Raw genomic sequence first — 15116 nt, forward strand, 5'->3', positions numbered from 1 at the left:
TTTAGGCAGCTCCTCCCTACCCTGCTTGCCTTACCATCAATTCTCCAAGTGCACAGCTCTGAACAGGCTTTACAAAGGAGCTGTGCACCTCAGAATTCAGCATCAATGTGCTTAATTGTATAAATCTTCTACTGGATATGACCCAAGTCTGTTCATACAGAAATGAGATTAAAACAGCACAATGCTTTATTGTACTCCATCCCTCTATTTGTCACTGAGTTCCTGTATAAAGCTCCCCATATTGCTTGTGTAACAACTGTATGTTTGATTCCTACATGAGGCAAATCATGCAAATTACATTTTCAGCTGATCATTAATTGTATAGTCCTTCTCTTCTGAGTACCCAACTTGAGGTATTCAGGTCTGAGTTGCACTGGATATTCACAGCTGTATCTACCTTTAACAGAAGCTTTGTGCTCAACATATACAGTGATGTAAAATCTTAAATACCTTCAATTCGGTAAACTGGTTTTAATCTTTACATCTCATTTCCATTCTCTAAAATGTGATTTGCAGGAGAACAGTAAAAATATAAGATCCTGCGGTGACAGGATTTTTTAACTGATGCACAGTATTTCATTTCCAATCAGGACAACAGAAGTATTAACCTGTCTTTCTCTGTAGGCACCACTTTGGGGGTTCCACAAAGTATTAACTATCCTCTTGGGAGGACAACATGGCCATACAGTGTACTAAGCCTTAACTTGTGCCTCATTTGAGTGATGGAGCAAAAGAATCATGACAGATGTATTATAAGACACATAATTTAACCAAAAATGTGCCACTTGTATTAAAAAATATAAATTATGATTGGGAAGAGTTGGAAATCTTAGAAAACATTGTATTTCATTTATGTATTTTCTAATTCTTTTGAATTTTTACTGACTCAAAAGGAATTCGGTGTCTTGCCTTAATTTGACAGAAACTGTGTTAGGATGTGGTCACTTCCTACAGAGCATATATTTCACATTTCATTCAACTCTTTATTAAGTAGTAATAATAAATATTCCTATTACTTCTGTGCTCAGCACAGGATTTGAATGCTGGGCAATAAATAATACATACTGAATTGCATGGATTAGAAGAAAAATATTTTTTTAAAATTGCTTATTTAGATAGCGACATCCATCTGTGGTACGGAATGAGACAGGTAACCTATGTAAGAAACATCTATTCCTTCTACCAGCACAAGCAAGTGTTATTAACCTCCTGGGCAAAATAAAACAAATAAACAAGGCATCTTAAGGCAGTAGAAAACCAGAAGGCTCAGAAACAAGGCTAGCTAAATAAAAAGCTCAGTATCAGAAATATTTATTACATGATCTGTGAGATAAGTAGTATAGTCTTTATATATATAGGGGCATTAAGTTTCCTAGGACTCTTGCATAGGAAAAGCTAGAAGAAAAAGGCAGAAATCTGGAAAGCAGCTCTGTAGCATTCAGGACTCTGCAGAGGTCCTTAGCTTCCATACAACTATGTTACAGCTGTGTTCTTATCTTCTGTTCCCCCACATAGTCCAGGTTCCTACCTGGATTCTTTCTCCCCACTCTATGTCAGCTCCCCCACAGCCTTTCTAAAATAAAGAGATATACTGCTGATCCTGGACAATCAACCAACCTGAACAAGTTCTGAAGGCTAAAACTAGGAAGCTCTCCAGGCATTAGGATCAAAACCAGCCCCTTGTTGCTTTAGAGGGTCCACAGAGGAACATCTGGGACTCTGAGCTATAAACCAGACCGTGGGACTTGGGGCAGAGGAGGGACACTTGAGTGGGACAGACTGGCTGGGGAGTCCAGAGGCTGAAAAAATCAGCTGGAGTTAAACCAGGAAGACCTAGAAGATGTTAGCCAGCATCATGCACCATAGCTAATTACAGAAAGATGGTAATCAGACATGCACATGAAAAGGAATAAGAGGCAGAGTCAGGGCAGGGAAATTAACTTCCCTTAGCATATTAAGAAACTGCTGATTCCTCCTGTAGCCAAAGCAGCTGCAAAAGATTCGGCTCCTTTTCATATGCCCCACCACAGCACGCACACACCTCCACTTACATTTCCCTTACAAGCAAGTGTGTGCTTTTGCAAGCACACAGCATTTCACTGTAACAGATGCCTTTTTTTTCCCCTTTTCGACTACTCTGGAAAAGGTGTGTATATTTGTAAGTCCATTTATTGCTTCTGTATCCTAATTCTGGCCAACAGCACGTTTCTCTGAGCAGCGTGACGTGGGGCATTGTTAGCTTCTCATTCACGTTAGCATTCGGCTTCCTTTATTTCTGCAGGTTGCAGCCAGGAAACTGGAAAATGGGCCACAGGAAACCTGGCCTCCTACATCTGTCCCAGTTTGTAATAGCAGCTCTGGTTTTATTTTTCTAAGTGTCTCAGGTTCATTTTAACCCTTGAGATGACTGCTGTGACAACACGTGAAAGAATGTGACTGTTTTATCATTATTTTTTTAACCACCATTTCTCAATACTAGGTATTGAGATTTTGCTAAACTGCACTCATTTTTCAAGTATATTAATACCTGAAAAATAAAGTTATGTCAGTTTTAAATAAATTTGATGGAAATTACCAGAACAATTACATTCCATAATGACAAATATCAAAGACTATATTTAGAGAAAAATATGGAATATGGCAGTCTCTAGCTGTTTCAGCTGTATACATTTTTAACATAGTTCTAAAGTGAATGTCCATATGGAAAGTTGAACAGCCTACAAATCTTCTAGGCTGATTCTTCTCTTTTACATTTTAGCTTGTCTTAAAAATTTAAGCACCCTTGGGTTTGCATTTGATTACAGAAGCAAAAGGGTGCTGATCAAGAAAAGAGACTTTTCTAGAAAAATAAAAGAAATCAGGCAGCTGTAATATTTTCCACTGAAAATTCATCTGTATAACAATGAGTATATCATGAGAGATTAAAGGCAACTGCCAAATCTGCTCAAATGTTTGCTCAAAAACATTTGAAAGAACAAGGCAAAAGTCTGAGTCAGTCCTCACACTTTATTTCTCAACAGAGATGCTTCAGGGGTGATAAATAGGATGTGGTTGGTGAAAAGTTAGTGATTCTGCCAGAAAGAAGGAAAAACAAATATCAATTTGTTTACTCAGAAAGTTTTCAAATACTCAAAGGAGATTGCACTGCTAATTTAATTGGCCTTGAAAAAATAAGCTCGAAACTAAGTGTGTAAATATATCTGTTTTGACTTTATGCAGAACTTTCTCTGTTAAAGGTAATAAATCAAACTAATGGTGCAATCCATACCCAGGGCACTTTATGGAACTGACTGCATATGATACAGAATGCTGGTAATTTTTCCACATCCAGCAACCAGGACATTTCCTGCCAGAGCATCCTCAGAGTTCTTCCATTGTGTTGAAACTGCAAAAACTTTCTAAATCAGGACTTCCTCCTATTATATTTTAGAGGCGTCTTTCTGGGAAATGCAGATTCAAGTGAAAAACAAAAAAAAAGAAAAAAAAAAAAAAAGAAAAAAAAAAAGGAATTCCTGCAGCACCACCCAGTGGAAACATTAGAAAAAGTTAGAGAGTACCCCACCATGCAAGTTGCGATTTGCAGCAAAACTATAGTAATATTGCCACACAAACCCAGACTAGTTTAAAGATGTGCCAAAAAAGCACAGAAGGTTTTGCTGGCCAATGTACTTAACAGAGTCACTTGAAGTATGTCTACTCTGCCGCTCCTGTGTAACAGTCTTCTTTTAATTTTATATTCTAATTTAAAAGATTATTTACAGTAATAATTTATAAGGTCTCCTTCTCAAACAAGAATACCCACTGTTCTGGACCAGCGCATTTAAAAAAATAAACAGACTCCTGTGGTTAAGAGCAACACAAAAGAGACAGCAGCAAGATCTAGCAAAATATTACAGGATAACATCAAATTCCACTGCAGAAAAGAAAGCACTCACACACATGTCCAATAACTCTTCCAGTAGGTACATTTGGTAATACAGTGTTCGCAGTTTTTAACGTTTTTAACTAAGTCAAAGAAAGGCTGAGACAGATGTCCAAAGGAAGAAAGTTCTGCAACTTCCAAATCAATACAACAAAGGACTGGTTGCCTGCCAAGTAGAGGTGTGATGACACCGCCTCTAAAACATGAGTGTTTTCAGATTCTTCATAAGGATGCAATTCAAGAAACAGTTTTAATCTAAATGGAGTAAAAGCCCTTAGCAAGAGGTAATATGGCTAGTTGCCTCCCTGAGAAAGGCTTAAAAAAAAAAAAATCTGCTCGACTATTTCTAAAGCTAGCTGTAAACAAAACTACATAAATCCATAATGGCTCCAACCGTTCACCTTGGGACAGATGTAAAACGAATGCAGACTCCTCACACTGCTTTCTGTCTGCTCATGTGGTGCACATCTGTGGCATGCTGGCAATATGCTACACTGCAATGTGAAGGACTTCTACTTTCAAAGCCAGCCCTATATGTTTATTTTTCCCACATGACTGTCTCTTACATTTTTGTCGGCATCAGTAGGACACAGATCATGATTATTTGACTGTCCTATATAAAATTTCTGATAGTCGCTCTGATAAATACAGAGAAAATATGCATGAAAGTAAAAAAGTAGCTAGAGGACAGAGAGTACAGCCTCCAGGAACAGTGGCTGTTCTGAAAGTTTACTTGGCATATCAAGCAATGATTATTCCCAAATGTAAATGCTTTTTCCTTATCTGTTCTCCCTTCTTAAAACGAAATATTAAAATTTCCAATTTTGTGACAGCAGACCAAATGCTCTGTAACTTATGCTAGTGGCTCTAATATTTTAAATGGTGTATTAATACTATCAACTGTCTCAAATGTTGTTTTTAATACATTTCATATTCAGATTTTTAAACTAATCTTTCCCTCTCACCCGATTTTTCCTTGACTTTGATAAACAAGCAGGTCTTTTTAATACTGTGAGCAGAGAAGAACCTGGCCAAAAGGAAAGGAAATGTAGTCCTGGGAGTTCTGCTCAGGCAATCTGAGGTGGCTGGCAATTTCCACGAAACCTGAAGCACAGCAAGATCATCACAGCTTACACTGGCAGCCAGAGCTCACCTTTCTATACACATCAAATGTTCAGAATTTGCTGAATTAGCAAAATGAGCCATCAAACTATTAAGTAATATACAGGCCTACCTGTGTATTATCATGTTGCAAGTGGAGTCAGTCACAGCAGTAGACTGAAAATGGTTAAATACTGCAAATTCAGCAGATGGTAACCTGCATGCATACAGAGGCATGTTACCTGGACAATTTCTTCCCAGAAACATTAGCACTACTGCAGTATTTCTTGGAGCACAAGCCAGGGTCTAAGTTCATTAGTCATAAAAAATAAGCAACTAGTCACAGCAGTAGTCAAGGTCCATATTTTTCACTTTAAATGCTATTATTTTGGTGCACAACGGTCTCATAGTAGAAACCTAAATTAAGAATAACTCTTACATGTCAGAATCTCAAAAGTCTGCTATTCTCCTCCTTTCTCAGTGCTAATCAAAGTTCTGATATGCATGTTTATCATGGGCTAAGCTAAACTGAAACCCAATGAAAAGATTCTTATCTTCTGACATTATTCACTTGTCAACTACACCAATAAGAACCTGAAGGCCACACCTACACATTTCTCCTAACATTGTTCATTAATCACGGGAATACCCAACAGAATGTATCACAAAATACATGAGATTTCAGCCAGCAGAAGATCTGAATACTGTCTGTGTCCTGTGTGCTTAAACTAATTCCCATGGCTGCTGCGAACTCTGAAGGAGCAACAAATGGGACAATGTTTCAATGATTACAGCAAACTTTGTTGTATACAAAGTGCCTAGACTGCCTACGGTTAGAAGCGACATCAGTACACCAGCTAGCTTGTTAGTGTCTCTGCTGCTCAGGATACGCAACAGCTGCTCTTCTGATTTGTACACTGAAACCTGGATAAGATTCCACATTTAAATAAAATGTAAAGACTCTATCCCGTCTCCTCAACTTGGATGAGACTGCAGTAAATTTTACTGTATCCTACTCCCAAGGAATCAGTCCAGCCTTGACACTGACCTGTTTTGGAAGCATTTGCATTGCAGAGCTTCAGTACTGAAGCGGCAGTACTGAAGGAGTGCTGCAGTCACACCTTCTATACCAGTCCTCTGCCATGCTCACAGTTTGCTAAACTAACCACACATGCCACTTGCTCTTGAGTCTGCTCTGAGTCACCGGACTTCAGAGGTCTATATCTAGAATCTAAACCCACATTCCCATCTCAGCTATATTAGTATAGCATGGAAGAAATTCTGTAAAGGTAGTCAACTTTCTCCAGATTTCGCTAACAGAACTGCAATAGGAATTTCTTCTTACTTTCTAAAAGGTTTTTGAAGATTGTTTCTTCTCATGGATTAGTGCTAATTGCTGTGAAGAGATAATAGTGGTACTTGAGTCTATAAAGTTTTTGTGTTGTGACTTGATACAACAGAGGCCACTTAAATTACCACAATATAAACATTTAAAAACAGTAACACTCATTAGCATCCTTCCTAAAAAGCTTAAACTAAAATACATCTGATCAATTTTCTTCACATCAAGAAAAAAAAAAAGAGATGAAGAAATACACAGAGATACAGTAAAGAGGTGTTGTCACCACATTAGAGGCAAATGGAAGCCATAATAGGAATCTGTTTTCCAGATGAACTGTCAGCTGCAAAATGAGGATGGGAAAATTATAGGAGGGCATTTGATTAAAAACATTTAGATTCTTTAGATAAAGTATATAATCCAAGTCTAGCCTTTTTTTGTACAACTGCAAAAGTGTATTTTACACAAACTTCTTTGCTTGTTCACTAATATTTTCAGAGAAAGACTCATCTTGTAAAATTGTATTAACAGGACTTAATATTTAGGTTAGTGCTTAGAAAGCTTTTACCATTTTTGAATCATTGGTAAGAATCATAAAAATTACAACCAAATGACTCATTACATAATTTAATGACAGTTAAAACTAAAAGACAATATGTAAGATGTAAATTTTCCTCTCCTAGTACCTCAAATGATCTTCAAGTTAGGATCAAGATAAAAAAAATCATATACTGTAAAGCTGAAGAAACTGACAGGGTTGTTTGCATGAGAGGCAAAATACATTAACATGTAGTAATCAGTACTTACAAAGCTATATTCTGAATCTTCAAATATTGAGTAGTAAAATGGCAAGCAGAGACACAGACATGATTGAAATGACTCTCTGAAATGGGTCTGGGGGAAGCTATAAAATGGGCAATATCCTTCACACACCCAACACTGCAAAATTTAGAGCAAAGCTATGGAAGATTAGGACACTTGCACAGAGCAAGCAAGAGCTACTCCAATGCCTCAGTTACACTGAAAGCGTAAGTTAGCATTTAAATGTGTGCAACACGCAGTTAGTCTCGGTGCATTCACAGAAATGCTGACACACTCAAAAATAAATACACGCCTAAGTGCTTTAAAAGATGGAAACAAAGTAAGTTTGTGGCTTCCTACAGAAATTCTCCTGAAGACCTGAGCTGTATCTAACTGCTCAGATGTAGACAGAGCACATAGTCTTTAGAAACCTTTCTTTACATAGTTAATTGATACTTATCTTAAAATTTCATGTCAGCATACAGGTAAGCAGTTTTCTACATGTGGCCCATGCATGGAGGTGTCAATGGATTCCTCTGGAAGCGCAGGCAAAAGTACCACAGTACTAAAGTAGGCTCAACTGCAACACAGGCATCTGCAAAACCACTCAAAAATAATTATGGATCCACAGATGCGAAAAGGACAAACGTCAATGCTCTCGGTAGTCACAGCAAGGCCACTTGAACAAGCAGGCCACAATCAGACACGGTGCTGGTAACCATAACTCCATAGCAGTAAAAAAGTATCATTTTCAGCTGAGCTGTATCTGCTTAGGGCATGGCAAAATTTGGCCTCTAATGTTCTTAACAGTAATATAACTTTAAAATAATTTCTTAAATATTTAGTTATTCAGTACACTGTGAGATACTGACCATGAATTACACTGATTAAGCAGATCAACAATTCCAGGGTACTTCTAGATATTGCAAAAACTACCACAATATTCACACAAAATTAAAAATGCAGAAGGACTGTACAGTTATTAATTGCTGTTGAATTAGCTGGCAGGTAGTGCCTCAGTGATACTTTCACATCAATGCTTACAGCAGGTATTTTCTTTAGTTTTTGCTTTTAGAAAAGCAGCAAGTAACCTTCAAAGAGCTTTTGAATTAAAATCCACTCTTAACAGCAAACCCTGGAGAATTTGAATTCTGATGTAATTACTGGGATATAAAATGATAATGAGTTAAAGAAAGTTTTAAGGACAAAGATGCATTTTCTTTTTGTGAAGTGCATAGATAAGAAGTACTTTGTGCTTCATCTGCTCAGTTTCCATACATGCAGCCTTGTATTTTGCAGTGCAGTGAGCTGGACTTCCTGTGCCTACACCTTGACATTCTCCTCAAAAATCATGACTAATTCTTTAATCACTCACTATTCAACAAAAAACTTCAACATGAGAACAGACATATTCAGTCCTTCAAGAGCTCTCAACAGCCTCCAGAATATTAGTTGATTCATTTAACAAGCCACAGACGAAGCAAACATCTGTCTAATGATTCAAGACTGTGAGATTCCCTCTTATGGGAAACACCGAGGAGAAAGCCATGGTGAATCAATCCAGGGATACACAGCGCAACATGATTTTCAAAGGGCCATCAGTGACAGCTTGTTGCATGAACCATTGGGTGTGGTTACAAAAGATACACAGCAGCTCAAAACCCACAGCCCTCTTTGAAACTGGCCCAGGCTGAGAGTGTCCTATAATCAGTGTCACGGCTCCAAGATGCATTCAAGCAGCAGTGCCCAGGCATGCTGCACATTGGAGCCACCACTACGAGAAGAAAACCATAGACTGATAAATAGTCTGAATTGCATAAGTCCAACTTGCCATATCTTTGTGGGAAGTGCTAGCTAATTTATCAGTTCTTTGCTATCTTAGATTTAGTACTATGACAGAGAACCACTCACAGAGATAACAGTAACTACATGAGCATACAAATTTTTATGATGTCACCAAGATACACTAGCTAAAATCAATTTTTATAAATACATGCATCACAAATAACTATGTGTTGGTTCTCCCACCCTTATCCCACTCTCCCTTATCTTTAGTAGCCAAGTGTCTGTTTATTTTGGCGTCTATTTCTTTCTTCTGAAGCAACACGTTGTCATGTGATTGCACTCCCAAGGCTAAGATTTGTATTTTCTATACAGCTGATGGACCTCCATCTCCGTATTACGCATACCTACCTTCCTACATGTAACCTTCCTACATATGAGCACTGCAAAGCAGCAAGCTCCATGCACCTTGGTGAACCTGCACAATGACCTTCATTCTGTGCCAAGTCCTCCAGAACAGATTCTTAAACTAAGGTAAATTTCAGTTTCAATTACATTAAGTCACTTGATCAGTAATACTTTCCCATAAGAATACCTCTATCATAAGAAGGCCTCCATCCCAAGAAGGACGTTACAACAAGAAGGTAAAGTTTACGTAATTGGACTTTATGTACAGCAAAGGCGAATACTTCAGCCTTTGGAGTGAAATATTTGAATTGTTTTCAGGATTTAAGTTTAATGAAATAACATTAAGTTACAGGAGCAAACAACCACTGTGAAACAGTAAGCAGTGAGAACTGCTAATGAATAAAACAAAACAGATTTTTGTTTCTACATACAAAAGCATCCATGTGCACAGGGATTTAGAAATACAGTTACAAGGAAGGCTGTAGCTGGGTTTCTCCCCCTGAGAGCGTGTCACTTATTTCAGCTGTCGTATTTACGTGGAGTTGGTGATACCAGAAAGGATATAAGCCTGTAGGTTTTTTCTTTTTAGGAACAACTCAAGGAGGTGATTTGGAAAATCGAGATATAAGCAATTATGATAGTATCTCATCCCTTAGCAGACAGTATATATTCCTCTCACACACTTTTATATTTTGTAAATTAAAACAGCTAAGGAATAAAATCATACTTAGAGTGAAAACACCTTTAAGAATTGTTTATAATTTGAGTGGGAACTGTCATGCATTATTTGATACTGGGATTTTTTTTCTGTTCCAAACGGAACTGCTGTATTTTTAACACATCTATGGATTACTTCTCACTCACTCTTTCAAATATAGAGAACACATGACCGGTACACTACTACTGCATCTTCTTTTTCTATGAGGACATCAAGATGTTTTTACTTATGCTGTGTGAATACAATATATGAAATTTATATAGTGTAGACAGACTATATATATATCGGCATGTATGAATGTGTGTGCTTCATCTACACTGATTCTGCAGATAGCATGCTGAAATTCCACAAATATTTAATGCAATAAGTTTACAATTTAATGTCCATTATTTCAAAGAGAGGTAATAAGAGCTAGGGAGTGCTCTTCAGTAAGCTTTGGTGTTGTATGCCACACTAAATGTTCCATAACATTTAACAGATTTTTGAACATTATGCCCAATAATGTACCTCTCTCTCGAAAAATCAAAACTTTGCAAAAGAAATAAAACTCCAGAAAACAGCTCTCACTACGTGATGATTGTATTGGATTGAAACAGAGACCAGGCATTTTCTGCTTTACATATATTCTAAAATTTATTCTCTGTCCAACTAGGAAATCAAGAGGCATCTGATCAGTCGAGAGGAGACTGTTTCACTAATGCACTAATAAAAGTCCTCTGTAACGTGATGTTAGTGAAGAACTTTTCTGTGCAGCTTGGACATAGGAAGTACAGGAAACACTGAAGATCCTCAAAGGTAAAACACGTGGTATACTCCAATTAGTACTACTTTTTTGCACAATATTTGCTAGTTTAAAACTATCACATAGTAATTCAATAAATAGCTAAGTGTTATTTCCTATTACACGCAATTTTATTCACATTTTTCGACATTTCCTTAAGTTAAAACCCACTTGCAAGCAAGGCTCCATTTTCTTTGTTTGCTTCAGACTTTTTTTTTTTTGCAAAAGGTTGTTAACTTCTAATTTAAAGGGCATGGCAAAAATCTTTCTAATTCTGAACACAGACTTCTTTCATGACCGCTGTGAAAATAAATCATCACGAAATAATTATACAAACCACTAAGTCAAAAGGGGTATGTACAAAATCACTTGAAACTTAGATGTGTAAAGTACCAATACAGGAAGGTTATATGAGTGAATATACTTTTCAAACATGCCCATCACTTTACTATCTTGGCACAAGAGTCTTCCAATCGTGCAATTACATTCTATCATCACAGACACATAGAACATGCTTGACGTAGTAACACAGCCTTTTGTGCATCCCATTTCTGCACTTCACCCTATGAAACTATTTATGCATAAAATACATTTAATCTGAAATAATAAAAAAAAATCTGTATGAGCAAAATATGAGATGAACCATGACTTTCTGCTTGAAATTAAATGAAACCAGTGACTTCCGAACTTGGGAGTCCTCATGAATGAAAAGATGCTGCATTGTATAAACTTGTCTTAGCACTACACCCCTAAGTAAATAAAGATGTAACTTGTCTCCCTTTCAACTGCAATGTTAGAAAGGCTGACAGGGCTTCACAAAACCCTCCTGTGTTAGGGAACGGAAACTCCTAATGAGATTAGTTGGTGTGTGTGCAGACATTACTTAGCCATGACTAAATGGGCTCTCTTCCTGCAGCCAGTGGAAAATTCAGGGAACTTTTTCCCCCTGCAGCATCAGAGTCCCTCTAACCTTCAGCAAAGCCAGATCCAAAAACAACTCTCCGCTTTCTCTCCCTTTCTCTGTCTCTCCCTCCTTTTTTTTCCTTTCCCTTACAAACATTTTTAGGGTTTTTTCGGTTGGTCATGGAAACTACCGACGTCGGCCAAGGGGTCTTGGGGCAGGGGGCGGCTAAGAAAAGCGGGGAGGGTGACGGCCGAGAAGGCAGAAGACTACAAAGAAAACTGTAAAAAGGAGCAAATATATAAACCTGAGAGGGAGAAAACCACAGAGTTTCTTTGTGAGCTGCAGTGACTCATTTTCAAGATGTTGTCTGCTGCCAGTTTCAAACCGGAAGCGCATGGCAATTAGTCTTGCTGTTTCCAGACAAGCCAGAAACTCTCCCGACACTTTTTTTTTTTTTTTTCCCTTTTTTAAAGCCCCTTCTGCAGTTTCTGCAGGAGCCTTCCTCTCCCTCCCCCCTCCCCTCCCGGCCCCGCTCGGCCTCGCAGCGGCGCCGGGGACCCCGCGGCGCCCCCCGCCGCCCCCCGCCGCCCTGACAGGCACCCGGGCGGCCCCCGCCGCCCCAAACGCCGTTATCAGGATGCTGCTCGTAGGGGGCAGGTCCGCGCGGCCCCGGCCGCCGGACACCGCCGGGGGGGGGGGGGGGGGGGGGGGAGTAGGATACGACCCGGCACCGCTGAAGGGGCTGCGGGGCAGCCAGGGGTCCCGGGGCTCCCCCGGACCCGCTGCGCCCCCCGCCCGGCCCTGCCTCTCCTCACCCCCCGGCCCCTGCCCCCGCGCCCGCCCGCCCCCCACACACGCTCCGGCCCCTGACCTACGCCCGCCAGCTCCCGGGGCGCGGCGGGGCCCCGGGGCAGCCCGCGACCCGGGCGGGGGGCACCCTGAGGCGGCGGGAGCCCCCCTCGCCGCCCCCGGCGCCCTCCACCCGCCGCCCTCGTTACCGCCGCGCTGGCCGGGCCCGAGCCTGCGGCAGGACCCCCGGGCCCCGTGGGGGGCTCCGAGCCCCCCGCCCCGCGCTCCGCCCGGCGCTCCTCACCTCCAGCACGCCCGCGGTCTGCCCCGCGGAGTCGTGTCCCCCCCCCGCGCTGTCCCACCAGCGAGGGGGGCACCGGTCCCCGGAGCCCCCCGCAGCAGCCGCCGGCCTCCACGTCCCCTCCCCGAAGCCCCCCGAAACTTTGCGGGACTCGGGGCCGGCGCAGCGGCACTTGTACCTACCCAGAGCCTGAGGGACTTTTCCGCTCTCTCCTGGTAGTTTAGAGGGAGCTGGGTAAAATGCCCAGGTTCTCCATGCTGACAGTCTTCTGCAAACGCTCTGTTGCTCCTGTAACGAGATCCTGATTTTTTTCCCCCCTATTTTTTTTCCCTTTTCAAAATTTTTTTTTTTTTGGGGGGGGGGGGGCGGGGGTGTGTGTGTGTGTGTGCCCGTGTGAGAGAGCGAGCAGGAAGTCAGAGCAGTCAGACAGAGAGCCGGCTCACTTCCTTTCCTGCATTATTCCCCAGGCGGTTTGCAGTCTGTGTAAACAGGCTTTTCCTCCCCTCTCCCCTCGCTCTGGCCACTGATGTGCAGCATGGCTGTAATATAAGACACACACATAGTAAAACGGGTAACGGTAACTCCACAGGCTCGCAGAGAGCTCCGGCGGCTCCCCCGACCTCCACCTCTTCCTGTGCTACACCCCTGGGGAGGAGCTTCCCGCCAGCCCCGCGCTTGGCCCACCGGCAGCACCCGGCTACCAGCCGGCCGAAGTGGCTTGGCAAAAATCACACCCGCTTTTCCGCGGGTGACAGTTCAGAGATGCTGGCGAAGCGCTTACGAGCGGCGCTCCGTCCCCCCGGAGCGTGGTCGCGAGGGACCTCGGCGAGGCGCTGGCCCTGGGAGAGGCGGCCGTCCCTGCCCCGCCAAAGCGGGGGCTCGGCTCGCGGCGGAGCGAAGCCTTGGCTGAAGCCTCCGCTTTGGGTCCGTGGAAGCTGAGGCGTTGGGGGGGGGGTGGTTGGCTCGCTGGACGCCTTCCCGAGCCGGACGTCACGTAGATGGCAAAATACAGAAACGGTGCCACACGGCACGACGTACACCGAGGGAAACGACGCTTTAAAAGCCAAGGGGCACTCAGATTGGCAAATCTGAGCTGGATCTTCCAGCTCCGTGTCGCATCTCGGAGACAGACCAGTGGTAGTTTGCTGATTGGGATTTAGGTTTTGACCCTCACGCTGTAGACCTCAGATCAACGGTTGTTGGTGTGGATTCATTAAAAGGGACACATTTCCAGTCTTCGGAGTTTACATCCTTTAAGTCTTTTCTTGAGTATCGTATATCTGCATTGTACTGTCTATTTCTAACTTTATTTGGAAATTCTCAGTGAGTGACATTATCTTCTGTCTGCCCAGTTCATCCGCGATGTTCGACGCATAATACTTTAAAATCAATACTGTGCTATTTCCTTTAGCAGTCACAAGATTTATCATTCCAACACAATAAATGTTCAGAATGTTCTTGACGTGCAATGACACAGAAGCTATGATTATTTTTTAACCACTCTATTGGGTTGTTGTTTACGATGTCATTGGGAACAAAAGTATGCTTTGATGGAATTAAAAGGATCGTCACAGTTGGTCACTAAGCATTAGTCAATAGCATCCGAACAGCTGGTGGTGAGCAAATTGCAAGTCTCTTGTGGAAGTCCATCAGGTTTCTTCCTTCTCGTCTTCTAACGTGCCATGGGGGAGCAAGACTAACATGGTACTGGCACATCAAATAACATAACTTGGTTATTTTCCTTAAATAATTCCCTTTTAGAAGTCATTCTGAATTTTAGCATACAGATGCGAGGTCTGCTAAATCCTCATTTCATGTTTCCCAAATAAAGAAGCATTAAAATGTTTCACTTGAGATAGTATATTTCCTAGATTAAAATGTGTAGTGGATGAAGTTCTTGCTGTATCCTTATCCTTAAGGATTATCTGATGCAAAGATACAAGATGATGAATGAGGAAAATTGCAGGTTTTTATTGTGTAGAAGCCTTTTTCTTCTTCAAAAGCAATTCCACTCAGAAAACCTGTTTGTTAACGTAGTCATAAAAATGCTAGTTATGTTTTTATTAGAGGCACTAGTCAGCTTCTGTCTCGATTCACATCCATTCATCAGCACACATTATCATTACAACTGTTAATTATAAAGCCTGAATCCTGTCCTCAAGCTGTGAAGATCTGGTGGTTTAGCTTTGGAAATTGTTGTTCCTTGCTCAGAGTTGGTCCAAACAACAGCTGTCGCACTCATAAAGGACTAGGAGTAACTAGAGACAGCT

At 41.4% G+C, this 15116-nt stretch overlaps 1 protein-coding gene across 1 annotated transcript in view; it reads right to left on the reverse strand.

Moving 5' to 3' along the window:
• ELK3 (ETS transcription factor ELK3) overlaps positions 1-13437 on the reverse strand; it is a 38174-nt gene extending 24737 nt beyond the window's left edge. The window contains exon 1 of the mRNA XM_074901472.1: positions 13029-13437. The gene's annotated coding sequence lies outside the window, so the exon portion shown is untranslated. The remainder of the gene's footprint in view (positions 1-13028) is intronic.
• Positions 13438-15116: the final 1679 nt, after the last annotated feature.

Source organism: Athene noctua, chromosome 3 (assembly GCF_965140245.1).
Source record: "Athene noctua chromosome 3, bAthNoc1.hap1.1, whole genome shotgun sequence".
In the NCBI taxonomy this organism is placed as follows: Eukaryota; Metazoa; Chordata; class Aves; order Strigiformes; family Strigidae; genus Athene; species Athene noctua.